A 27172-nucleotide genomic window follows, 5' to 3' on the forward strand; every position below is an offset into this window, starting at 1 on the left:
TGTCAGTACTATAGAAAGAAGGGATCTGTTAAATATGAAATCTTCCAAAAATAATGATTTAAAAGGATTGACTTTTGTCACCAATCATAGTATACAGTATCAGGATATTTGTAAGATAGTCCGTAAACACTTCCCTCTCCTTTCAGCTGACGATAAGCTAGTTAATACTGTTAAGAACGGGCTCAGATGCTCCTATAGGAGAAGCCCAACATTGGGTAATCTGTTGGCCCCCACGTTACTGAAGAGCAAAACTGAGAGTCAATCATCTTGGCTAAGGCATACTGGCATGTTCAAATGTGGTCGGCGCAAGTGTAAACCTTGTGAGTATGTTGATGTGACCAAGAATTTTTCTAGTATTGTCACCAACAATAGATATGACATTGATACATGTATGAACTGTACCACGGAATATGCCATTTACCTTATTGAATGCTCCCACTGCAAATTACAGTATGTAGGTCTCACCTCACGGGACCTAAATACTCGCATACGGGAACACTTGTCATCATTTAAAATCAACAGGGCTAGCACTCCAATAGTACAACACTTTGGCTCTTTTCACAATAACGATTTAAGATATTTCTCATGGTGTGCTATAGAAAAGATCCTTAGGCCCCCTAGGGGCGGTGATATAGATACAATATTGGCAAGAAGGGAAGCATATTGGATATTTACCCTTGAAAGCAGACTACCTAAAGGTCTGAATTCCAGGTTTGATATTATTAATCACTGGGAATAATATTCTGCCAATATTTGCTCTGTACACCAATGATATTTACTAGTCCATTAGCACACATGACAGTATCTATACATTGTGCCTATGGAGCTTTTCTGATACATAAACACATATATATCCTCTTTGTATACGGCAGTATACATTATTTGCTTACTTGAATTTGTCTTTTAAACACCTGTTCCTCCTAAAATGAAATCCTTATATAAATATTGGTGTGACCAACTTACACCTTACTAATGTGCCCAGTAGTTTCCCTTTTAATCATCTACTTATTTTGTTATATTTTATCACCATGTTTAATGTTTCTCAAGTAATGCTGTAGCTATATCATCTCCCCTGTGCTACATTTCAAATATGACCAACATTTTCGCATTAGGATTATGACTGTTATTTAATTATACGAATATGTCTATTCACATGCATTTCTATTATTGCTAGGACTGTTTGTTGTGTATAGCAGAAATGCTGGTAACCTAGATAATGAAGTGTTAATTAGGATCATTGCTGTATTTGCTATTTAGTGTCCTATTGGCTAGAGTCTATGGGGGTAGTTCCTGTTTTAACCTATTAGATTAGCCCATGGGGTTTTTAAACAGGTGTGTGGGGTAGCATGTCAGGCTGTGACTACGGAATCTCTTTCCGAAACGCGTATGCCTGTGTGCTGCGCCCACGTCTGACTCTAGTACATTTGCTGTGTTGTCTCTTCGTTTTTAACATTGCATAATAAAGCTTACAAGATTTTACCTATAAGATGGATGTCGGTGTCTCCTTTTGAATTTGATTATCTGAATAATGAAAGATTAATTTTGATTGAGTGTCCCTTTAAGAGTCAGCGCTAATTGCCTGAAATGCAAGTCTGTCAAAAGATCTGAGATAAGGAGGCAGTGTGCAGAAACTTAGATACAAGGTAATTACAGAGGTAAAAAGTATATTTCTATAACAGTGTTGGTTATGCAAAAATGGGGAAAGGTAAATAAAGGGATTATCTATCTTTTTAAACAATAACATTTTTGGTGTTTACTATCCCTTTAAGTAGCATTGTCATTGACATAAGTCTATCCAACCAACAAGGATTGCATTTTTTATAACATTACATTTTCTTGAAAAAATGACAATGAGTTCATGAAGTTGCTTTGAAAAAAATAAAAAAAATATTTTCCACGTTTTTTTTAAGTGGGTGACTTTTTTCTTCATTAATTTGTTTGTATACTCAGGTCAGGTAATTAAGAATTGATTTACAAATATATAGTAACCCCATAATCAAATAGAAAACAAAGTAAGTTTAGGTAAAATTACAATGAAATCTCTCTTGCATTGTGTGTATATATATATATATATATATATATATATATATATATATATATAATATTACATACATACATACATACATACATACATACATACATACATACATAAAAAAAAATATATATATATATATATTGTATATACTGGATCTTCATATGCTGTCCACCGTGTAATTCAATAACACTGGAGATGTATGAGTATAAAGAAAATATATTAAAACACAAAATTTAATTTGGCAAAGTTTAACATATATCAACCATATAGGGCCAGATTACAAGGGCACACTATTTAGCTCTTTCGCTTGCACACAAACACCGGCATAAGTAAACTTTTAATGAACGGGTGTTAGTGCCCTTATTACAGGTAGAAAGTAAAATGTTTACACATATATGTATACACATATATACATATGTATATATATATACATACATACATATATTTAGACATGTGTATATATATATATATATATATATATATATATATATATGTATGTATATATACAATATAACCATTTCCATTCAAATACCTTGTCATATACCATAAACCTTTTAACCTTTATAACTTTTTTAAATATTTAGATGAATATTTTTTATTAGATAGCGTACATATATGAGTGTAAAACTTTATTTTAATGTATTTATGTTGTGTTTGGTGCAACTTTGATTTAGCCCTAATGCTTTACATGAGAACTTCAGTTGCGCTAAAACGAAAGCACAAATTTAGTTTGCGCTCGTGTGGTCAAGTTTACTTTTAACTTGTAATATGCATGTAATTTAACATGGGCCAGATATTTCAATATCGCATGCGCTAACATTAGCAAAACACTTGTAGTCTAGATCAGAAAAATCTAAAAAAAATCACACATTTTGCTTTATCCTTTGCAGTAAAAGGACACTCAAGTCAAAATTAAACTTTAATGATTCAGATAGAGCATGCAATTTTAAACAACTATCCAATTTACTTGCATTAACAAACTGTGCACAGTCTTTTTATATTTACACTTTTTGAGTCACCAGCTCCTACTGAGCATGTGCAAGCATTTACAGAATATATACGTATATGCATTTATGATTGGCTGATGGGTGTCACATGATACAGGAGGCGTGGAAATAGACATAACTTTGAAATATGTCTGAAAAAATCTACTACTCATTTGAAGTTCAGACTAAGGGGCCGAATCATCAAGCTCTGAATGGATCTTGATGCCTCTGTTTCCGCGTGAGCCTTCAGGCTCGTCAGAAACAGCAGTTATGAAGCTGCGGCCTAAAGGCCGCTGCTCCATAACTAGTCCACCTGCTCTGAGGCTGCGGACATAAATTCACCCGATCCTGTACAATCGGGCTGATTGACACCCCCTGCTAGCGGCCAATTCTGCAGGGGGAGGCATTGTACAAGCAGTTCACAAGAACTGCTTGTGCAATGATAAATGCTGACAGCGTATGCTGTCGGCATTTATCGATGTGCGGCGGACATGATACGCTACATCGTGTCATGTCCGTCCGCACTTTAATAAATCGGCCCCCAAGAGGTAGATTTATTATACTCCGGGTGGACATGATACGCTATAGCGAATCATGTCCACCCTGCATCGCTGTCGGCATTTAACATTGCAGAAGCAGTTCTGGTGAACTGCTTGTGCAATGCCGCCCCCTGCAGGGGGTGTCAATCAACCCGATCGTATACGATCAGGTGGATTGATGTTCGCAGCTTTAGAGGCAGCAGACAAGTTAAGGAGCAGCGGTCTTAAGATCGCTGCTTCTTAACTCCTGTTTGTGGCAAGCCTGAAGGCTTGCACAGAAACAGGTGCATTAGGTACCTTTCGGGGCATGTTAAATCAGCCCCCATGTGCTATTGCATTGTCTTTTGACCATGCATTTGCTGATTATGCAAATCTACTGTATTTACTAGTCCTTTAAAATGAATGTCCCATTTAAAGGGATGGAAAGATAAAAAATTAAATGTGCATGGGTGCATTTCAGTTGGTTATATATGCATTTTTGCATTATACTTCCATTAGCAAAAATGCTTCTAGTAAAAGTTATTACTGTTTTTCAGTGGCATACGCACATATCCTGTGAGAGCCGTGCACCAGTATTCAAACACCATGCCTGCTCAGATAGTTGGCAGTTATATGTATTGCTTCTGAAGACGTAATTTGTGTCATACAAGTTACTGCTGACCCTATGAGAAGATGTGGTGTTTCAATACAGGTGCACGGACACTCACAGTATATCTGCGTATGATGCAGATTACCAGTAATAACTTTTACTACAAGCATTTTTGCTAATTAAGTATATTGCAAAAAATTTTATTTTTCAACTTGATATGCATCTTTGCACATTTTTGACCTTTCTATCCGTTTAATGAATAAACAAAGGAACAAAGGTGCAGCAAAAAATTAGTTCCTGTGTTCTTCATGTCATTAAAAATGTTTCTCTAAAGTTGGAAAAGGCTTTTCTGCTGGATGGAAATGTTCAAAAGATTGAAACTATTTAAGTTGGAAATGTTTCACAATTTCAAATTTACATTTTTATCCAGTAATGATACCAAGCAATGTTTTTGGCCAATCCTGACACCGTAAAAAAAGTAATCAATCAGTTTTTTTTATTCTACTGCTGGCTTTTACCAATAGCACTACCTACTACTAATTTTATTTAAGTTTAACTGCTGTTTAGCAGCTCTTCTGCTGCACTGAAGATGTTCCCCATCGGAAATAAGGGGTTAAAGGAACAGCCTACACCAGCATTTTTAATGTTTATAAAGAAAGATAACCCCTTTATTACCCATTCCCCAGTTTTGCATTCAGATTAGAGGAAGTCTAAGAAATTAGCATATGAGCCTACCTAGCTTTAGCATTCAACTAAGAATACCAAAAGAACAAAGCAAAATTGGTGATAAAAGTAAATTGGAAAGTTGTTTAAAATTACATGTTCTATCTGAATCATGAAAGTTTATTTTGGACTAGACTGTTCCTTTAACAATTTTCCATTAACAAACAAATAATGTCCAAATTTGGCAGAACCAAATAACTTTAGGAAATAATTTTGAATGAAACAAAAGATTTTTTTTTTTTTCAAAACAAATGATTTGCCTGCATCAATTTTTTTTTGACTGTGCACATGTAGATTATGAAGGGAGCACTATTTATCACTCCAACGTACTAAAAAAGCTGAACTGTAAATATCAGGATCATGTTAACGCATATATATATATATATATATATATATATATATATATATATATATACACACAGTATATATATATAAATATATATAATATATATATATATATATATAAATAAATATGTATTTACAACAAAAAGGACATTATCCTCTAAGTAAAGAACATTGGAATGTTAAATATATACAGTACATATGCAGTAAAACACATAAATACTTAAATACATATGTACACACACACACATGTGTATATATATATATATATATACATACATACACACACACATATATTTAGACTTGTATGTATGTGTATCTATGGTAAAGCCCTTTGCATTCTTTTTAGTTTTTTTTAAAACATCTGAGACTTATTATTATTATACTTTATTGCTCGTGCGCTACACTCATAATATAACCCCCAAATGGTTTCTGGTAACATGCATCTGATTTAAAGCCTTTTTGTGTTTGCTAATTTTTAATTCAATTGTTTGACATGTTTCTAATGTGAGGTTTTTTATTATTATGTTTCTTAAAGAGGTTTCTGTGGACATGTGTGTGACCTAGGGGTCTCATATAAAAGTCATTCAGCTTCCTTAATGGTTGCCATGGATACATCTTATTGAGGACTCATGTTTTGAGTGTGTATACTGTTAATGGAATTTCTGAAAACATCCATGAGAATTAAGGTGATATTTGTTTAAATACAATGGGGGAAATGTATCAAGCCGTCAACCGCAAATACGCCGGAATTCTGCAGCATAATTGTTGCGAGATTGATCGGACCTAATTATCATAGCCAACAGACCGGCAAATGTTGAAATTTGTGACGTAACATATGATCCGCTGGTCCCAATCTGACGCAGATCGATGCTTACATCATTACAGATGTTCCGAATACACATTCGGCTCTATCTTACACTTTTTCCCAGTTATCAAATTTCTAACAGGTACATTTGCGTCTATTCCGACCCAGTGTACCTGGTTTTCAATCAGCCACCCTGGAGGCCGCGGATGCCATAGAAATCAATGGGAGTCTGAAAGCAGCGAAAGCTTATGTTCGATGCTGCCAGATATCCCATTGATTTCTATGGTTGAAAACAAGTTACGTTTACACCTAACACCCTAACATAAACCCTGAGTCTAAACACCCCTAATCTTCCACCCCCGACATTGTCGCCAATGTATTACCCACTATTCCGCCGCTCCCTGACACCGCCGCCACTAAATAAACTTATTAACCCCTAAACCCCTGGCCTCCCACATCACTCCCACTATACCTAATAACCCCTAAACCATCAGCCCCCCACATCGCCATAAACTAAATTAAGCTATTAACCCCTAAACCTAACAACCCGCTAACTTTAAATTAAAATTACAACATTCCTATCTTAATATAAATGCAAGTTTACCTGTAGTTTTAAAAGAAACTATTTTAAACTATTAATTAACCTACCCTAACTATTACCCTACAATTAAATTAAACTAGCAATTAAATAAACTAAATTACATATTAAAAAAAAATAACCCTACTAAAATTATTTAAATATACTATTAAACATTATTACAAATTACTAAATTACAAAAAAAAATAAACGCTAAGTTACAAAAAATAAAAAACACTAAATTAAGGGGAAAAAACACATTATCAAAAATAAAAAACAATTACACCTAATCTAATAGCCCTATCAAAATAACCCCCCCCCCCCAAATAAAAAAACCCTAGCCTACAATAAACTACCAATGGCCCTTAAAAGGCCTTTTGTGGGACATTGCCCCCAAAGAAATCAGCTTTTTTACCTGTAAAAAAAAATACAAAAACCCCCCAACAGTAAAACCCACCACCCAACCAACCAACCCCCAAATAAAAAACCTATCTAAAATAACCTAAGCTCCCCATTGCCCTAAAAGGGCATTTGTATGGGCATTGCCCTTAAAAGGGCATTTAGCTCTTTTACATGCCCAGACCCTAGTCTAAAAATAAAACCCACCCAAAAAACGTTAAAAAAAACTAACACTAACCCCCGACGATCCACTTACAGTTCTTGAAGTCCCACTTAAAGGGTCCCATCCAGCCGGCGAAGTCATCATTCAGGCGGCAAGAAGTCTTCATCAGGGCGGCCTCTTCCATCTTCATCCAGCCGGAGAAGTCCTCATCCAGTCGGCAAGAAGTCTTCATCCAGACGGCATCTTCTATCTTCATCCATCCGGCGTGGAGCGGGGTCCATCCTGAAGACATCCGGCGCGGAGCATCCTCTTCATATGGTCGTCGCCATAAACTGGAACTTCAATACAAGTGACATCATCCAAGATGGCATCACTTGCATTCCTATTGGCTGAAAGATTTCAATCAGCCAATAGGATTTGAGCAGCTCTCATCCTATTGGCTGTTCCAATCAGCCAATAGGATTGAGCTCTCATCCTACTGGCTGATTGGAACAGCCAATAGAATGAGAGCTGCTCAAATCCTATATGCTGATTGAGTCAATAGGATTTTAGCAGCTCAAATCCTATTGGCTGATTGAAATCTTTCAGCCAATAGGAATGCAAGGGGCGCCATCTTGGAGGATGTCACTTGCATTGAAGTTCCAATTTACGTCGGCGACCGTATGAAGAGGATGCACTGCGCCGGATGTCTTCAGGATGAACCCGCTCCGCGCTGGATGGATGAAGATAGAAAATGCCGTCTTGAGGAAGACTTATTGCCGACTGGATGAGGATGTCTTCAGTTGGATAAAGATGGAAGAGACTGCCCAGATGAAGACTTCTTGCCGCCTGGATGATGACTTCACCGGCTGGATGGATCCTTCAAGCGGGACTTCAAGAACTGTAAGTGCATCGTCGGGGGTTAGTGTTAGGTTTTTTTAAGGGTTTTTTGGGTGTTTTTTGATTTTTTTTGATTAGGGTCTGGGCATGTAAAATAGCTAAATGCCCTTTTAAGGGCAATGCCCATACAAATGCCCCTTTCAGGGCAATGGGGAGCTTAGGTCATTTTAGATAGCTTTTTTATTTGGGGGAGGGGTGATCGGTTGGGTGGTGGGTTTTACTGTTGGGGGGTGTTTGTATTTTTCTTTTTACAGGTAAAAGAGTTGATTTCTTTGGGGCAATGCCCCACAAAAGGCCCTTTTAAGGGCCATTGGTAGTTTATTGTAGGCTAGGGTTTTTTTATTTGGGGGGGGGGGGGTTATTTTGATAGGGCTATTAGATTAGGTGTAATTGTTTTTTATTTTTGATAATGTGTTTTTTTCCCCTTAATTTAGTGTTTTTTATTTTTTGTAACTTAGCGTTTATTTTTTTTTGTAATTTAGTAATTTGTAATAATGTTTAATAGTATATTTAAATAATTTTAGTAGGGTTATTTTTTTTTAATATGTAATTTAGTTTATTTAATTGCTAGTTTAATTTAATTGTAGGGTAATAGTTAGGGTAGGTTAATTAATAGTTTAAAATAGTTTCTTTTAAAACTACAGGTAAACTTGCATTTATATTAAGATAGGAATGTTGTAATTTTAATTTAAAGTTAGCGGGTTGTTAGGTTTAGGGGTTAATAGCTTAATTTAGTTTATGGCGATGTGGGGGGCTGATGGTTTAGGGGTTATTAGGTTTAGTTAGTGGGAGTGATGTGGGAGGCCAGGGGTTTAGGGGTTAATAAGTTTATTTAGTGGCGGCGGTGTCAGGGAGCGGCGGAATAGTGGGTAATACATTGGCGACAATGTCGGGGGTGGAAGATTAGGGGTGTTTAGACTCAGGGTTTATGTTAGGGTGTTAGGTGTAAACGTAACTTGTTTTCAACCATAGAAATCAATGGGATATCTGGCAGCATCGAACATAAGCTTTCGCTGCTTTCAGACTCCCATTGATTTCTATGGCATCCGCGGCCTCCAGGGTGGCTGATTGAAAACCAGGTACACTGGGTCGGAATAGACGCAAATGTACCTGTTAGAAATTTGATAACTGGGAAAAAGTGTAAGATAGAGCCGAATGTGTATTCGGAACATCTGTAATGATGTAAGCATCGATCTGCGTCAGATTGGGACCAGCGGATCATATGTTACGTCACAAATTTCAACATTTGCCGGTCTGTTGGCTATGATAATTAGGTCCGATCAATCTCGCAACAATTATGCTGCAGAATTCCGGCGTATTTGCGGTTGACGGCTTGATACATTTCCCCCATTGTATTTAAACAAATATCACCTTAATTCTCATGGATGTTTTCAGAAATTCCATTAACAGTATACACACTCAAACATGAGTCCTCAAATAAGATGTATCCATGGCAACCATTAAGGAAGCTGAATGACTTTTATATGAGACCCCTAGGTCACACACATGTCCACAGAAACCTCTTTAAGAAACATAATATAATAAAAAACCTCACATTAGAAACATGTCAAACAATTGAATTAAAAATTAGCAAACACAAAAAGGCTTTAAATCAGATGCATGTTACCAGAAACCCATTTGGGGGTTATATTATGAGTGTAGCGCACGAGCAATAAAGTATAATAATAATAAAGTCTCAGATGTTTTAAAAAAAACTAAAAAGAATGCAAAGGGCTTTACCATAGATACACATACATACAAGTCTAAATATATGTGTGTGTGTGTATGTATGTATATATATATATATATATATACACATGTGTGTGTGTGTACATATGTATTTAAGTATTTATGTGTTTTACTGCATATGTACTGTATATATTTAACATTCCAATGTTCTTTACTTAGAGGATAATGTCCTTTTTGTTGTAAATACATATTTATTTATATATATATATATATATATATATATATATATATATATATACTGTGTGTATATATATATATATATATATATATATATATATATATATATATGCGTTAACATGATCCTGATATTTACAGTTCAGCTTTTTTAGTACGTTGGAGTGATAAATAGTGCTCCCTTCATAATCTACATGTGCACAGTCAAAAAAAAATTGATGCAGGCAAATCATTTGTTTTGAAAAAAAAAAAAATCTTTTGTTTCATTCAAAATTATTTCCTAAAGTTATTTGGTTCTGCCAAATTTGGACATTATTTGTTTGTTAATGGAAAATTGTTAAAGGAACAGTCTAGTCCAAAATAAACTTTCATGATTCAGATAGAACATGTAATTTTAAACAACTTTCCAATTTACTTTTATCACCAATTTTGCTTTGTTCTTTTGGTATTCTTAGTTGAATGCTAAAGCTAGGTAGGCTCATATGCTAATTTCTTAGACTTCCTCTAATCTGAATGCAAAACTGGGGAATGGGTAATAAAGGGGTTATCTTTCTTTATAAACATTAAAAATGCTGGTGTAGGCTGTTCCTTTAACCCCTTATTTCCGATGGGGAACATCTTCAGTGCAGCAGAAGAGCTGCTAAACAGCAGTTAAACTTAAATAAAATTAGTAGTAGGTAGTGCTATTGGTAAAAGCCAGCAGTAGAATAAAAAAAACTGATTGATTACTTTTTTTACGGTGTCAGGATTGGCCAAAAACATTGCTTGGTATCATTACTGGATAAAAATGTAAATTTGAAATTGTGAAACATTTCCAACTTAAATAGTTTCAATCTTTTTGAACATTTCCATCCAGCAGAAAAGCCTTTTCCAACTTTAGAGAAACATTTTTAATGACATGAAGAACACAGGAACTAATTTTTTGCTGCACCTTTGTTCCTTTGTTTATTCATTAAACGGATAGAAAGGTCAAAAATGTGCAAAGATGCATATCAAGTTGAAAAATAAAATTTTTTGCAATATACTTAATTAGCAAAAATGCTTGTAGTAAAAGTTATTACTGGTAATCTGCATCATACGCAGATATACTGTGAGTGTCCGTGCACCTGTATTGAAACACCACATCTTCTCATAGGGTCAGCAGTAACTTGTATGACACAAATTACGTCTTCAGAAGCAATACATATAACTGCCAACTATCTGAGCAGGCATGGTGTTTGAATACTGGTGCACGGCTCTCACAGGATATGTGCGTATGCCACTGAAAAACAGTAATAACTTTTACTAGAAGCATTTTTGCTAATGGAAGTATAATGCAAAAATGCATATATAACCAACTGAAATGCACCCATGCACATTTAATTTTTTATCTTTCCATCCCTTTAAATGGGACATTCATTTTAAAGGACTAGTAAATACAGTAGATTTGCATAATCAGCAAATGCATGGTCAAAAGACAATGCAATAGCACATGGGGGCTGATTTAACATGCCCCGAAAGGTACCTAATGCACCTGTTTCTGTGCAAGCCTTCAGGCTTGCCACAAACAGGAGTTAAGAAGCAGCGATCTTAAGACCGCTGCTCCTTAACTTGTCTGCTGCCTCTAAAGCTGCGAACATCAATCCACCTGATCGTATACGATCGGGTTGATTGACACCCCCTGCAGGGGGCGGCATTGCACAAGCAGTTCACCAGAACTGCTTCTGCAATGTTAAATGCCGACAGCGATGCAGGGTGGACATGATTCGCTATAGCGTATCATGTCCACCCGGAGTATAATAAATCTACCTCTTGGGGGCCGATTTATTAAAGTGCGGACGGACATGACACGATGTAGCGTATCATGTCCGCCGCACATCGATAAATGCCGACAGCATACGCTGTCAGCATTTATCATTGCACAAGCAGTTCTTGTGAACTGCTTGTACAATGCCTCCCCCTGCAGAATTGGCCGCTAGCAGGGGGTGTCAATCAGCCCGATTGTACAGGATCGGGTGAATTTATGTCCGCAGCCTCAGAGCAGGTGGACTAGTTATGGAGCAGCGGCCTTTAGGCCGCAGCTTCATAACTGCTGTTTCTGACGAGCCTGAAGGCTCACGCGGAAACAGAGGCATCAAGATCCATTCAGAGCTTGATGATTCGGCCCCTTAGTCTGAACTTCAAATGAGTAGTAGATTTTTTCAGACATATTTCAAAGTTATGTCTATTTCCACGCCTCCTGTATCATGTGACACCCATCAGCCAATCATAAATGCATATACGTATATATTCTGTAAATGCTTGCACATGCTCAGTAGGAGCTGGTGACTCAAAAAGTGTAAATATAAAAAGACTGTGCACAGTTTGTTAATGCAAGTAAATTGGATAGTTGTTTAAAATTGCATGCTCTATCTGAATCATTAAAGTTTAATTTTGACTTGAGTGTCCTTTTACTGCAAAGGATAAAGCAAAATGTGTGATTTTTTTTAGATTTTTCTGATCTAGACTACAAGTGTTTTGCTAATGTTAGCGCATGCGATATTGAAATATCTGGCCCATGTTAAATTACATGCATATTACAAGTTAAAAGTAAACTTGACCACACGAGCGCAAACTAAATTTGTGCTTTCGTTTTAGCGCAACTGAAGTTCTCATGTAAAGCATTAGGGCTAAATCAAAGTTGCACCAAACACAACATAAATACATTAAAATAAAGTTTTACACTCATATATGTACGCTATCTAATAAAAAATATTCATCTAAATATTTAAAAAAGTTATAAAGGTTAAAAGGTTTATGGTATATGACAAGGTATTTGAATGGAAATGGTTATATTGTATATATACATACATATATATATATATATATATATATATATATATATATACACATGTCTAAATATATGTATGTATGTATATATATATACATATGTATATATGTGTATACATATATGTGTAAACATTTTACTTTCTACCTGTAATAAGGGCACTAACACCCGTTCATTAAAAGTTTACTTATGCCGGTGTTTGTGTGCAAGCGAAAGAGCTAAATAGTGTGCCCTTGTAATCTGGCCCTATATGGTTGATATATGTTAAACTTTGCCAAATTAAATTTTGTGTTTTAATATATTTTCTTTATACTCATACATCTCCAGTGTTATTGAATTACACGGTGGACAGCATATGAAGATCCAGTATATACAATATATATATATATATATTTTTTTTTATGTATGTATGTATGTATGTATGTATGTATGTATGTATGTATGTATATATATATATATATATATATATATATATATATATATATATATATATATATATACACACAATGCAAGAGAGATTTCATTGTAATTTTACCTAAACTTACTTTGTTTTCTATTTGATTATGGGGTTACTATATATTTGTAAATCAATTCTTAATTACCTGACCTGAGTATACAAACAAATTAATGAAGAAAAAAGTCACCCACTTAAAAAAAACGTGGAAAATATTTTTTTTATTTTTTTCAAAGCAACTTCATGAACTCATTGTCATTTTTTCAAGAAAATGTAATGTTATAAAAATGCAATCCTTGTTGGTTGGATAGACTTATGTCAATGACAATGCTACTTAAAGGGATAGTAAACACCAAAAATGTTATTGTTTAAAAAGATAGATAATCCCTTTATTTACCTTTCCCCATTTTTGCATAACCAACACTGTTATAGAAATATACTTTTTACCTCTGTAATTACCTTGTATCTAAGTTTCTGCACACTGCCTCCTTATCTCAGATCTTTTGACAGACTTGCATTTCAGGCAATTAGCGCTGACTCTTAAAGGGACACTCAATCAAAATTAATCTTTCATTATTCAGATAATCAAATTCAAAAGGAGACACCGACATCCATCTTATAGGTAAAATCTTGTAAGCTTTATTATGCAATGTTAAAAACGAAGAGACAACACAGCAAATGTACTAGAGTCAGACGTGGGCGCAGCACACAGGCATACGCGTTTCGGAAAGAGATTCCGTAGTCACAGCCTGACATGCTACCCCCACACACCTGTTTAAAAACCCCATGGGCTAATCTAATAGGTTAAAACAGGAACTACCCCCATAGACTCTAGCCAATAGGACACTAAATAGCAAATACAGCAATGATCCTAATTAACACTTCATTATCTAGGTTACCAGCATTTCTGCTATACACAACAAACAGTCCTAGCAATAATAGAAATGCATGTGAATAGACATATTCGTATAATTAAATAACAGTCATAATCCTAATGCGAAAATGTTGGTCATATTTGAAATGTAGCACAGGGGAGATGATATAGCTACAGCATTACTTGAGAAACATTAAACATGGTGATAAAATATAACAAAATAAGTAGATGATTAAAAGGGAAACTACTGGGCACATTAGTAAGGTGTAAGTTGGTCACACCAATATTTATATAAGGATTTCATTTTAGGAGGAACAGGTGTTTAAAAGACAAATTCAAGTAAGCAAATAATGTATACTGCCGTATACAAAGAGGATATATATGTGTTTATGTATCAGAAAAGCTCCATAGGCACAATGTATAGATACTGTCATGTGTGCTAATGGACTAGTAAATATAGTCATTGGTGTACAGAGCAAATATTGGCAGAATATTATTCCCAGTGATTAATAATATCAAACCTGGAATTCAGACCTTTAGGTAGTCTGCTTTCAAGGGTAAATATCCAATATGCTTCCCTTCTTGCCAATATTGTATCTATATCACCGCCCCTAGGGGGCCTAAGGATCTTTTCTATAGCACACCATGAGAAATATCTTAAATCGTTATTGTGAAAAGAGCCAAAGTGTTGTACTATTGGAGTGCTAGCCCTGTTGATTTTAAATGATGACAAGTGTTCCCGTATGCGAGTATTTAGGTCCCGTGAGGTGAGACCTACATACTGTAATTTGCAGTGAGAGCATTCAATAAGGTAAATGGCATATTCCGTGGTACAGTTCATACATGTATCAATGTCATATCTCTTGTTGGTGACAATACTAGAAAAATTCTTGGTCACATCAACATACTCACAAGGTTTACACTTGCGCCGACCACATTTGAACATGCCAGTATGCCTTAGCCAAGATGATTGACTCTCAGTTTTGCTCTTCAGTAACGTGGGGGCCAACAGATTACCCAATGTTGGGCTTCTCCTATAGGAGCATCTGAGCCCGTTCTTAACAGTATTAACTAGCTTATCGTCAGCTGAAAGGAGAGGGAAGTGTTTACGGACTATCTTACAAATATCCTGATACTGTATACTATGATTGGTGACAAAAGTCAATCCTTTTAAATCATTATTTTTGGAAGATTTCATATTTAACAGATCCCTTCTTTCTATAGTACTGACAGCAGCTTTAGCCCTTTTCACTACAGTTTTGGGGTACTTCCTTTCTAGGAGTCTCCTTTCTAGATCAACTGATTCTTGTTTAAACTGTTGAAAACTCGTGCAATTCCTCCTCAGCCTAGTGTATTCCCCTTTGGCGATAGCATATGGAACATGCTTGGGGTGGCAACTCGTGCCTTGAAGGAGTGAATTGCCTGAGATGGGCTTCCTGTAAACGGTAGATTCAATCTTACCATCAGGATTACCCCTCAGTGTAATATCAAGATAGTTTATAGTATGTGGATTAAATTCACAGGTAAATCTCAGGTTAAGATCATTGCAATGTAGGTATTCCAAAAACAGGGGAATACTGTCCTCACTTCCTGTCCAGATGAAGATAAGATCATCTATATACCTCTGATATAGAGATATATGAGATCTATATATATTATTATCTCCAAAGATGTGGTAAAATTCCCACCATCCTAGAAATAAATTTGCATAGGAGGGGGCAAACTTCGCCCCCATGGCGGGTACCACATCTCTGGAGATAATAAGTATCTTCAAATTTGAAAAAATTGTGTGTTAATAGGAATGTGAGTACCTTAAGAATAAAATTCTTAAGGCAATGATCATAATCTGTGAAATTATCTATAAAAAAAGTAACAGCTTCCACTCCCTTCTGGTGGGGGATGCTAGAATATAGAGAGACAATGTCAATTGTCATCCACATACTAGACTCAGTCCATTCAATGTGCTCAAGTATGTTTAGGATATGCTTTGTGTCACGAACATATGATAAGAGAGACATAACAATAGGTTGGAGTATATTATCCAGCCATTGAGAAAGGTTTCCCAAGAGTGACTCAACACCACTAACAATGGGGCGACCTTTTACATCTATAAGAGATTTGTGAGTCTTTGGGAAGTGATGGAACAGTGGTGTCTTCGGATTATCCACAAAAAGGAATTCAGCTGTATTGCTATCTATACACCCTTGTTCCATACCTTCATCCAAGAGATGTTTGAGTTCATTTTTGTACTCATTGGTAGGATCCCTTCCTAGAATAAGGTAGTCATGTTCATTATTCAATTGTCTGAGACCTTCAGCTATATACTGTTATTCAGATAAAGCATGCAATTTTAAACAACTTTCCAATTTACTTCCATTAACAAAATGTGCACAGTCTTTTTATATTTAAACTTTTTGAGTCACCAGCTCCTACTGAGCATGTGCAAGAATAAGCGTGTATGCATTTGTGAATGGCTGATTGCTGTCACATGGTACGTGTATGCATTTGTGATTGGCTGATGGCTGTCACATGGTACAAGGGGAGTGGAAAAAGACATAACTTTTAAAATTGTCAGAAAAAAAATCTACTACTCATTTGAAGTTCAGACTCAGTGCTATTGCATTGTCTTGTTATCTTGCATTTGTTGATTATGCAAATCTACTATGTTGACTGGTCCTTTAAATAACTTCAAATGCATTCAGATGAGAGGAAGCCTTCAAGGGCTTAGAAATTAGCATATGAGTCTACCTAGGTTTAGCTTTCAACTAAAAATAACAAGAGAACAAAGTAAATTTGATGATAAAAGTAAATTATAAAATTGTTAAAAATTGCATGCCCTATCTGAATCATAGAAGTTTAATTTAGACTTTACTATCCCTTTAATAGTATCATAAGGGGACACTGTACTGCAACTTTGTCTGTCATCTATATGAAAGAGAAGAATCTACATATGTTTATTTTGTTCCACATGAAAAAATGTGAAGTATTTTTTTTTTTACACTTAAATTGCTAGTCATACAGCTGAATCATTTGTGTACTTCCTACTTATCTTCACTGGATTACAGGCGCCTCATGTTCAAAGGCTGATAAATATTTTCTGCTAATGCTTATTGGTGGATGGGCGCTAATATTCCTTGTGCATTAGTAGGAATTACATATAAGCCACTGAGCATTAAGAGGTGCTGCACATATTATACTGACAAATAAATTTAACATTTAAATTGGTTTTACTTCACTTTGTTCTTTTGCCTATCATTTTGTCTGCTTTAGAATATTTTAAACTAACTATACAGCAAATGAAAATATTTTTTAAATTAATAATAAGCTCAAGAAAACAAAAACAATATTAGGAAATAATCAATCTAAAATGTTGAAAAGATATTCTGCATTAAAAAAGTTTAAAGTTTTTTTTAACTTGTATTACACTTTTTGGGGTATTTTTTGATGTTTTAGTTCAGATGTTAAGCAATATTTCACTATAAACTTCTTTTATTTTAGAAATATGGCTATTTTTTAGACAATTTTTTTATTTTTTAAACACAAAGCTTATTTCTTCACTTTTTTTCTTTCTTAATAATATATGAATGTTATAATACTAGAATCTAAATTGTTTAAACAATGGTAAAACTCAGGCTAACTAGGTAAAATAAAATGAAAAACAAAATGGTAGCATAAAGTATTTTTTTTTTAGGTATAAGCAAATCACAGATTTGTGCTAGTCTATTGGTTTCAGTTCTTTAAAGGCTTTTATGACAGTGTTTAATTAATTAAAATAAACATATGGAAAGAAAAATAAACAGAAGTCTTTGTCATATTACCATTTTCTCTACAAAAGAGTAGAAGATGGTATGCAAACAAATTGCTAACACAGTTCATAAAAGTAATCCATTCTTCAACTGTTTATTTAATTCTATGCTCTGTATATTTTATCTTTTTTATATTCACAAATTGTTTTAAAATTAACTGTGGTTTGATAAGCTGTTTTGGAGATGTCATACTTTTATGTGCAAGCTTGCTTAAGTCTCGGTTACCACACACAAATGAGTGAAATAATGCCAAGTCTTATCTTTTTTTCTTATGTTACTTATGTTATAATACTCTGCTTTTCTCTTTATTTTATTATTTTGGAATCTTTAAAATTTCTGACTAACAAAAGTACTTTAGGATTTTCCTCATTCTGGTCTAGTTCAACAAGCCAGAAATATAAAAAAGTTGGCATTATTGCAAACCCACACCCTGTCTCTGTTTTTAGTCCATGGTTTGGTGAGAGGAAAATAATTCAGTCATCACAGAAGCAGTTTTGAGTAAAAAGTCAAAGGCATACATATTTTAAATATTTATAAGGTTTTTTTGTTTAGTTTTTTTCCAAAGAGTCTTTTGTCCTTTTAAAAGTTGGCTAATTTGGATAAGGAAAATGACTCAAATAAATGAAATGGAAGTGATATTATAAAAATAAATATATATATATATATATATATATATATATATATATAAATTATTCTAGTAATTTCATGACAAAATGAAATAGTTTGTGATATACCCATGTGTTGATGCTTAAAGGGACATTAAACATTTTGAGATGGTAATATAAAATGATAAATTGTATATATAAAACAACTGCAATATACTTTCATTATTTATTTTGTCCTCTTTGCCTGTAATTCCATTCTGAAATTGTGAGCTTTTCAGTTCCTGTTAGAAATGGAAGTGCAGAACACTGTTAAATCCAGTACAACCATTGGCTGCACACTCTAGTGACCTATTTATAACTGACCCTAATTGGCCACAGCAGAGAAGGTAACACAAGTTACAACATGGCAGCTCCCAGTGTTTTATAGACACTAAAACTTTACACTTATTTTGTCACTTTTTAAACAACTAATGAAACTTTAAAAAAATACATCTACATGATAGTCATGGACTAATCTTTTCTTTGAATGCATCATTCTATCTAGCATGTATTTAGTGTTTAATGTCCCTTTAATTTCCAACATTTTAAAAATGTCATCAACAACATTTGTTTACCAAAAATGATATTATAAACAGTAGGTAGAACATGCAATTTTAAACAGCTTTGCAGTGTAATTCTATTATCTAATTTGCTTTATTATCTTGGCATCAGTTGTTGAAAAGCATAGCTAGGATGGCTCAGGAGCAGCAATGTACTACTGCGAGCTAGCTATTGATTGGAGGCTGCACATACATTTGATAAAATAAATTGTAAAGTTATTTAATATTATGAGCTATATCTAAAAAAGTAATAACATGTTGGGGTTGGTGTCCCTTTAGGAATATTTAAAGCTATCATGGGATAGTGTGCACCACAGCAATGTGTTTACCATGTACGTACTAATCATTCCCTTGTTTGGATTAGATGCACTTTGTATTATCATTTTTTGAGAAGGATTAATACTGATAGAATATTTTCTTTATGGAAAAAAATACAGAAAATATATTAATATTGAGATGACATATTTCTTCTTGCCAGTCACACTGTTGCTAATATGTGCAAAGGGAACTCACAGACTTATTAAAATAAAAGCCTATATATTTGAATTAGATAATGCATGAGCTTTAATTCACCACTTTTATATACATGCACATTTTGTTTTTTTTAAATATATTTTACTGCCCATGTCTATTTGCTCAGAATCTTTTAGACAGCTTTGTTTTCAAGCAGCCAGAGGTAGCAGAGACCGAGAGGTCAATTTACTAAAGTGTTAGTGGACAATTTACTAAAGTGATAGCGGAGATGTAGTGTATCATGTCCGCTGCACATCAATAAATGCTGACAGCATATGCTGTTGGCATTTATCATTGCACCAGCAGTTCTTGTGAACTGCTAGTGCAATACCGCCCCCTGCAGATTCACGCTAGCAGGGGGTGTCAATCAACCCGATCGTATTCGATTGGGTTGATTTCTGTCTGCCGCCTCAGCGCAGGTGGACAGGTTATAGAGCAATGGTCTTTAGACCGCTTTCTGGCGAGCCTGAAGGCTCGCAGGAAACACAAGTGACCCCGAGTGTAAGATTAAACTGCCCGGCTGATTGTACCTCTGATTGGTTACCCAGTGCAAGACTATGTAATGGAATGCTGGGAGCAGTATAATTAGGAATCAAAACGTAAGCATAAACTAAACATGCTAAGTTAGGTTTTATATTAATAATAGAGGTATTACATCGATAGGAAAGTCAAAATTAAACTTGCTTAATTATGATAGAGCATGTAATTTTAAGACACTTTTAAATTAAATAATATTTCTAAATGTGCTTTGTTCCCTTGGTATCCCTTGTTGAAAAAGAATATGCACATATCTTACACTAGTGGGAGCTATTTGCTGATTGGTGACTGCACACATTTGTCTCTTGTGATTGGAGAACAAGATGTGTTCATCTAGTTACCAGTAGTGCAATGCTGTTCCTAAACAGAATAAATTGGAAAGTTTTTTAAATGATGTTCTATCCAAATCATGATTGAAAATCTTTATGTTCCTTTATCTTGCATATATACCTAGATCTTTATAAGTAGTTTAGCTATTATGGCAAAACCTTATATCTGTTTATATTGTTTACTTACTTATCATAACCCTTAATTTAATTTTACTTTTAGCCAAAAAATAAATTATAAAACAAATATGTGAAAACATTTATAGAGTTTTGTGGAGTTATTTTAATACACATTCTTGCTTTGAGAATGTATCAAAAGAGATCAAAGTGTTTTTGACAAAGTTCCATTTTCCCAGTATGGTTAAACCTTGTAGTCCCTTATTTCTCTTATCACTCACGCCACTCTGCCATGACATTCTGTATACAATGGGAGGGCCGTTAACTTTGAAGTGCTGGATTAGTCCATGCCAGATTTCAGCCACAGAATAACAAACAATGCAGGTTCAACAGGAGTTCTCATCACTGATTCATTTTTCAAATCCAAATTCACTTCCATTTACAAAACATTGAACTCATAGTCTTGGGATAGATAGAGGAGATTTATCTGGTGTCCTTGTGATTGGAGGGTCAGACAGTTTGGAAAATTCCATTTTTAGGAGATTATATTTAAAATTTGTTGGCTTGCTTTTATCTACACTTTCAAAGGCATTGTTTTGTCGCTCATTATATGCAATGTAACCCTACGGTTTTTATAAACAGTTATCCATATTTTCCTCTTTTATGCTTTTTTTTATTATTTATGAGTAATAGTTAACAAAACTTGTGTAGCTTAACGTTTTACATAATGTGGCTTGGGAAAATGTTAGTCATTATTTATTTCTGTGTGTTCTTTCCATTTGTTCTACATTATTGGAAGCAATATAAGACATTTTCAGTATGTGGGATATCTAAAATACAGAATTGTATTGCTATATCTATGTAAACAAGCTGAAGGAAGGAAAAATACACATATATTTATATTTTATGATTGTTATTCTTATTTTAATGCCAGGTAATGCATTTTTCTCATTATGTCCTTTTGTCTGTTTCTGATCTGCTTTTCTTTTTTCTATTGAAGTTGCATTTTTAGTGGTTCCTGGCCTATACTTCTATTAAAAGTTCTGCAGACTTTGCTTCTCCTGTGATACAATGCCAGATAAAGCCTACTCCTTAAAACAGCATGAGAGACAGGCAGTAAAGTATATTTCATAAAAAAAACACAATGCCGACACATTCTTAAGAAGTAAACAATATGTACAAAACACAAGTAAAAAGTGACATGCTTTACTTGGCGTTGTTGTATTTTCAAAAATGGTAACAGTTCTGTCAGATATTCCAGTTACAGATTTCAATGGTGTCAAAGTGTTGAGTGAATATAAAACGCATTGATATAACTATCCCAACAGTCATTCATAAGCCACACTTGTATCAAGTAGAATGTAATATCTGTCTCACTAAATATCTATCCTTTAATATGCCACAAGAATACGTCAAAGTGCCTGATATATAATTTATGCATATTAAAATGATATAAAACCCACATTTTTTTCCCTTTCATGAATCAGGTAGAGCATGACATTTTAAACAACTTTCCAATTTACTTCTATTATCTAATTTGCTTTTTCTTTTGGTGTCTTTTGTTGAAAAGCATACCTAGGTAGTCTCAGGAACAGCAAAGCACTACTGGAAACTAGCTGCTGATTGGTGGCTGCTCATCTGATGTGCTCAGCTAGTTCCCAGTAGTGCATTGCTGCTCATTCTAAAAAGAAAATAAAGCAAAATTGACAATAGAAGTTAATTTGAAAGTTATTTACAATTGTATGCTCTTTCTTAAAGGGACATTAACCCCCAAATTTTTATTTCATGATTCAGATAGAGAATACAATTTTAAACAACATTCCAATTTACTTATATTATCTAATTTGCTTCATTCTTAAGATATCCTTTGTTGAAGACAAGATAGCAATGCACATGGGTGAGCCAATCACACGAGGCATCTATGTGCAGCCACCAATTAGCAGCTTCTGAGTCTATATAGATTTGCTTTTCCGCAAAGGATATCAAGAGAATGAAGCAAATTAGAGAATAGAAGTAAAATAGAAAGTTGTTTAAAATCGCATGCTCTTTCTAAATCATGAAAGAAAAAATGTGGGTTTCATGTCCCTTTAATCATGAAGTTAAAAAAATGGGTTTTTATGTCCCTTTAACATTTCTTATGATTCCAGCAGTTGAATATTTATCTTTAGTGCATATCCTTACTAATGCAGGACCTTAGAAGCAAAAAAGTATACATAATTTAACATTTCTGATAAGTAGAACATTGATCCAGAAGTCATGTTTGATTATGAAGAATGCATTTTGTTTGTATCATAATTTACTGTACTTAACTAAAACTATGTATTTTTTAGAATGATGTTTATATTAGTTACTATAGAGTTACTCATGACACATGGAACAAATAATCTTTTTATGTTTATCCCCATAAAACATGTATCCTCTTATTTTACCTTAAAAAACAGCTTTGCTTCTTAAATCCATTTATTACCATCTCTCTAATAAATAGAGAGATGCCGCTTACTCCCCACAAACACTCACCTAAATGACGAGTTTTGCGTTCGTGTTTTAAAGCTGAAAAAATTGCAATTTCAGCGTTAAAACAGCAACACAGCCATTATGAGTCTTGTCGGTATAGCTGTACCGCAAGCCTTTTAGCCTGTAACGCCACGTCAGTCCCGCACTCGAAAAAATTATGTTTTTGCATGGGATTTCCATAGCGCAGCCATTACAAGTTTTGCGGTGAGGCTAAAAAGCTTGCGTTACTGCCTATACCGACACGATCCATATCGCAATCTGAGACCAGTAGTTATGAGTTTTACGCAACAAAACTTTTACACAAAACTCATAACTAAACTGTTACAAAGTACACTAACACCCATAAACTACCTATTAACCCTTAAACCGAGGCCATCCCGCATCACAAACACTATTGTAAAGTTATTAACCCCTAATCTAATAAAATCTATTAACCCTTATTCCGCTGCTCCCCGACATCATCGCCACTATACTAAAGTTATTAACCCCTATTCCCCCGCACCCCAACATTGCTCACACTATAATATAAGTTATTAATCCCTAAAGCTCTGGCATCCCACATCACTACCACTAAATAAACCTATTAACCCCTAAACCGACAGCCCCGCACATCGCAAAAAACTAAATTAAACTATTAACCCCTAAACCTGATTTGAACAGCCAATAGGATTTCAGTAGCTCTCATCCTATTGGCTGATTTGAATTTCCAAAATCAAAATAGCCAATAGGAATGCAAGAGACGCCATTTTGAAAAGGCTCCCTTGCATTGAAGATTCAGTATACTGCAGCGACCGTATAAAGAGGATGCTCCACGCCGGATGTCTTCAGGATGGAGACGCTCCGCGCCGCCGGGATGAAGATAGAAGACGCCGCCTGGATGAAGACAGAAGACGCCGCCTGGATGAAGACTTCTCGCCGCCTGGATGTCCGGACTTCAGAAACTGTAAGTGGATCGTCGGGGGTTAGTGTTAGGTTTTTTTAAACCTTTTTTTTTTTTTTTTTTAAGTTTTGGGCTTTCTAAAAATAGCTGAATGCCCTTTTAAGGACAATGCCCATACAAATGCCCTTTTCAGGGCAATGGGCAGCTTAGGTTTATTTTAGAGTTAGGTTTTTTATTTTGGGATTTTGGTTGGGTGGTGGGATTTACTGTTGGTGGGTCTTTGTATTTTGTTACAGGGAAAAGAGCTGATATTTTTAGTGCAATGCCATACAAAAAGTGTAAGCAAGGATAGAGGCGCCTATGGTGCAGGTAAATGGTGGTACAATGAGTGCTAATAGCCCACTCTAACACAATGTACTCACATTTATTGAAGGCACTCACTTGTGCCTATAGAGGCAGGCTGGATTTTAGCAGCAATCCAGCTGGCTGTAACCGGGTGGAAAGGCTGGTTCGTGGGTGTCAGAGTGCAGGAACTCTATAGTAGCATAGCAAGGTGGTACCAAAATAACACTGAGAGTGGATGTATAATAAAAAATGGATTTATTTAAAACATATTAAAAAAGTTATTCCACTCATCACAGTGTTAAAAACAGCTAGTACATCAGGAATACATGCGACGCGTTTCTCAGTTACAACTGTTTCATCAGCAAGATGCCTGATGAAACAGTTGTAACTGAGAAACGCGTCGCATGTATTCCTGATGTACTAGCTGTTTTTAACACTGTGATGAGTGGAATAACTTTTTTAATATGTTTTAAATAAATCCATTTTTTATTATACATCCACTCTCAGTGTTATTTTGGTACCACCTTGCTATGCTACTATAGAGTTCCTGCACTCTGACACCCACGAACCAGCCTTTCCACCCGGTTACAGCCAGCTGGATTGCTGCTAAAATCCAGCCTGCCTCTATAGGCACAAGTGAGTGCCTTCAATAAATGTGAGTACATTGTGTTAGAGTGGGCTATTAGCACTCATTGTACCACCATTTACCTGCACCATAGGCGCCTCTATCCTTGCTTACATTTTTAGATCTTCTTCCATCGGATGCTGATAGAGAGCTGCCACCTTTTGCTGCCTTTCACAGCCAGCTGGATTGCTGTTAAAACCCAGCCTGCTTCTACCGGCACAACTGAGTGCCTCCTCCTATTGTGAGTACCTAGTGTTCACATAAGTTTGATATTTTGAAATACCTTTTGATCTGCACCATTGGCGCCTCTTTCTTGTTATTTTATCTTGCCATACAAAAAGCCCTTTTAAGGGCTATTGGTAATTTATTGTAGGCTAGGGTTTTCTTTATTCTGGGGGGCTTTTTATGTTTATAGGGCTATTAGATTAGGTGTAATTGTTTTTATTTTGGATAATTTAATTTGTTATTTTTGTAATTTAGTGTTTGTTATTTTTTGTACTTTAGTATTTTTTTATTTTTTTATTATTTTTTTAGTAGGGTTAGGTTTTTTTAATTTGTAATTTTATTTATTTAATTGATAGTTATTTTAATTTTAGTATAATATTAATGATAGTTTAATATATAGCTTAAAGGGACATGAAACCCCAAAAAATTATTTCATGATTCAGATAGAGAATACAATTTTAAACAACTTTCCAATTTACTTCTATTATTTAATTTGCAGTAAATTATAAAATTGTTTAAAATTGTATTCTCTATCTGAATCATGAAAGAACATTGTTGGGTTTCATGTCCCTTTAAACTTAGTTTTTATTTCACAGGTAAGATTTTTATTTATTTTAAGATAGGAATCTTGTAATTTTAATTTAAAGTTAGGGGGTTATTAGGTTTAGGGCTTATAGTTTAATTTAGTGTTTTGCGATGTGGGGGGCTGGCGGTTTAGTGTTTAATAGGTTTATTTAGTGACGGTGATGTGGGAGGCCAGAGGTTTAGGGGTTAATAACTTTATTTAGTGGCGGCGATGTTGGGGAGCGGCAGAATAGGGGTTAATATCTTTATTATAGTGTGGGCGATGTTGGGGTACGGGGGAATAGGGGATAATAACTTTATTATAGTGGCGGCGAAATATCGGGAGCGGCAGATTAGGGGTTAATAACTTTATTTCGGTGGCGGCGATGTCGGGAGCGGCAGATTAGGGGTTAATCACTTTATGTAAGGGTTGGCAATGTCGGGGGCAGCAGATTAGGGGTGTTTAGATGTGGGGTTTATGTTAGGGTGTTAGGTTTAAACTTAACTTTCTTTTCCCCATAGACATCAATGGGGTTGCTTTAAGGAGCTTTTCATTCCGCTATTGCAGGTGTTAGGTTTTTTTCTAACACTCTCTCCCCATTGATGTCTATGGGAAAAGCGTGTACGAGCACGTCAAAGCAGCGCTTGTATTTTGTGCGGTATGGAGCTTAACACAACCATATCGCACGCACAATGCGGCTTTTCAAAAACTCGTCATGGCAACGCTATGGAGAGTGAAATAACGCAACTTTTGTTGCCTTTGTTTCGCACCCTCTATAGTGCAAAACTTGTAATCTAGGTGACTGGATTTTAACATTTTTAAGGGTATGAAAAAAGACTTAAAGGGACATCTAACCCAAAATGTTTCCAATCATGATATAGATAGAGCATGCAATTTTAAACAACCTTCTTATTTACTTCTATTATAATTTTTTCTTTGTACTCTTGGTATCTTTTGTTATAAAGCAGGAAAGCTCAGGACGTAAGCTCAGGAGTGTGCACATGCCTGAAGAACTATATGGCAGCAGCTTTGCAATGTAGTGCTCCAGAAGCCTACCTAGGTATTTCTTCAACACAGAATATAATTGAAACAAAGCAAATTTAATAATAGAAATACATTGGAAACTTTTTAAAAATTGTACGCTCTGTCTCAATTACAAAAGAAAATATTTGGGTTTCCTATCCCTTTAAAATGAAACAAAAACAGCCATTTTTATATATGCACCAAAACATAATCTCTGTATTGCAAAAGATCTGCATACTTACAGGTAAAATAAATAATGAATTGCATTCCAGAGTTTTTTCATTAAACATAGACATCTGGCTAGATTAATAGAAGCTAGTTAGCCAACATGGGGTCAAATTACAAGTGGCACATTAAATTATTTTTTCACTTGCTCGCTAACTGTGCTCAAAGTT

General features: G+C 34.9%; 1 protein-coding gene across 2 annotated transcripts in view; it reads right to left on the reverse strand.

Moving 5' to 3' along the window:
- Positions 1-27172, reverse strand: part of TBX4 (T-box transcription factor 4) — a 365695-nt gene that overhangs the window by 152482 nt on the left and 186041 nt on the right. The gene's annotated exons all lie outside the window — the stretch shown is intronic.

The sequence above is a fragment of the Bombina bombina genome, chromosome 3 (assembly GCF_027579735.1).
Source record: "Bombina bombina isolate aBomBom1 chromosome 3, aBomBom1.pri, whole genome shotgun sequence".
In the NCBI taxonomy this organism is placed as follows: domain Eukaryota; kingdom Metazoa; phylum Chordata; class Amphibia; order Anura; family Bombinatoridae; genus Bombina; species Bombina bombina.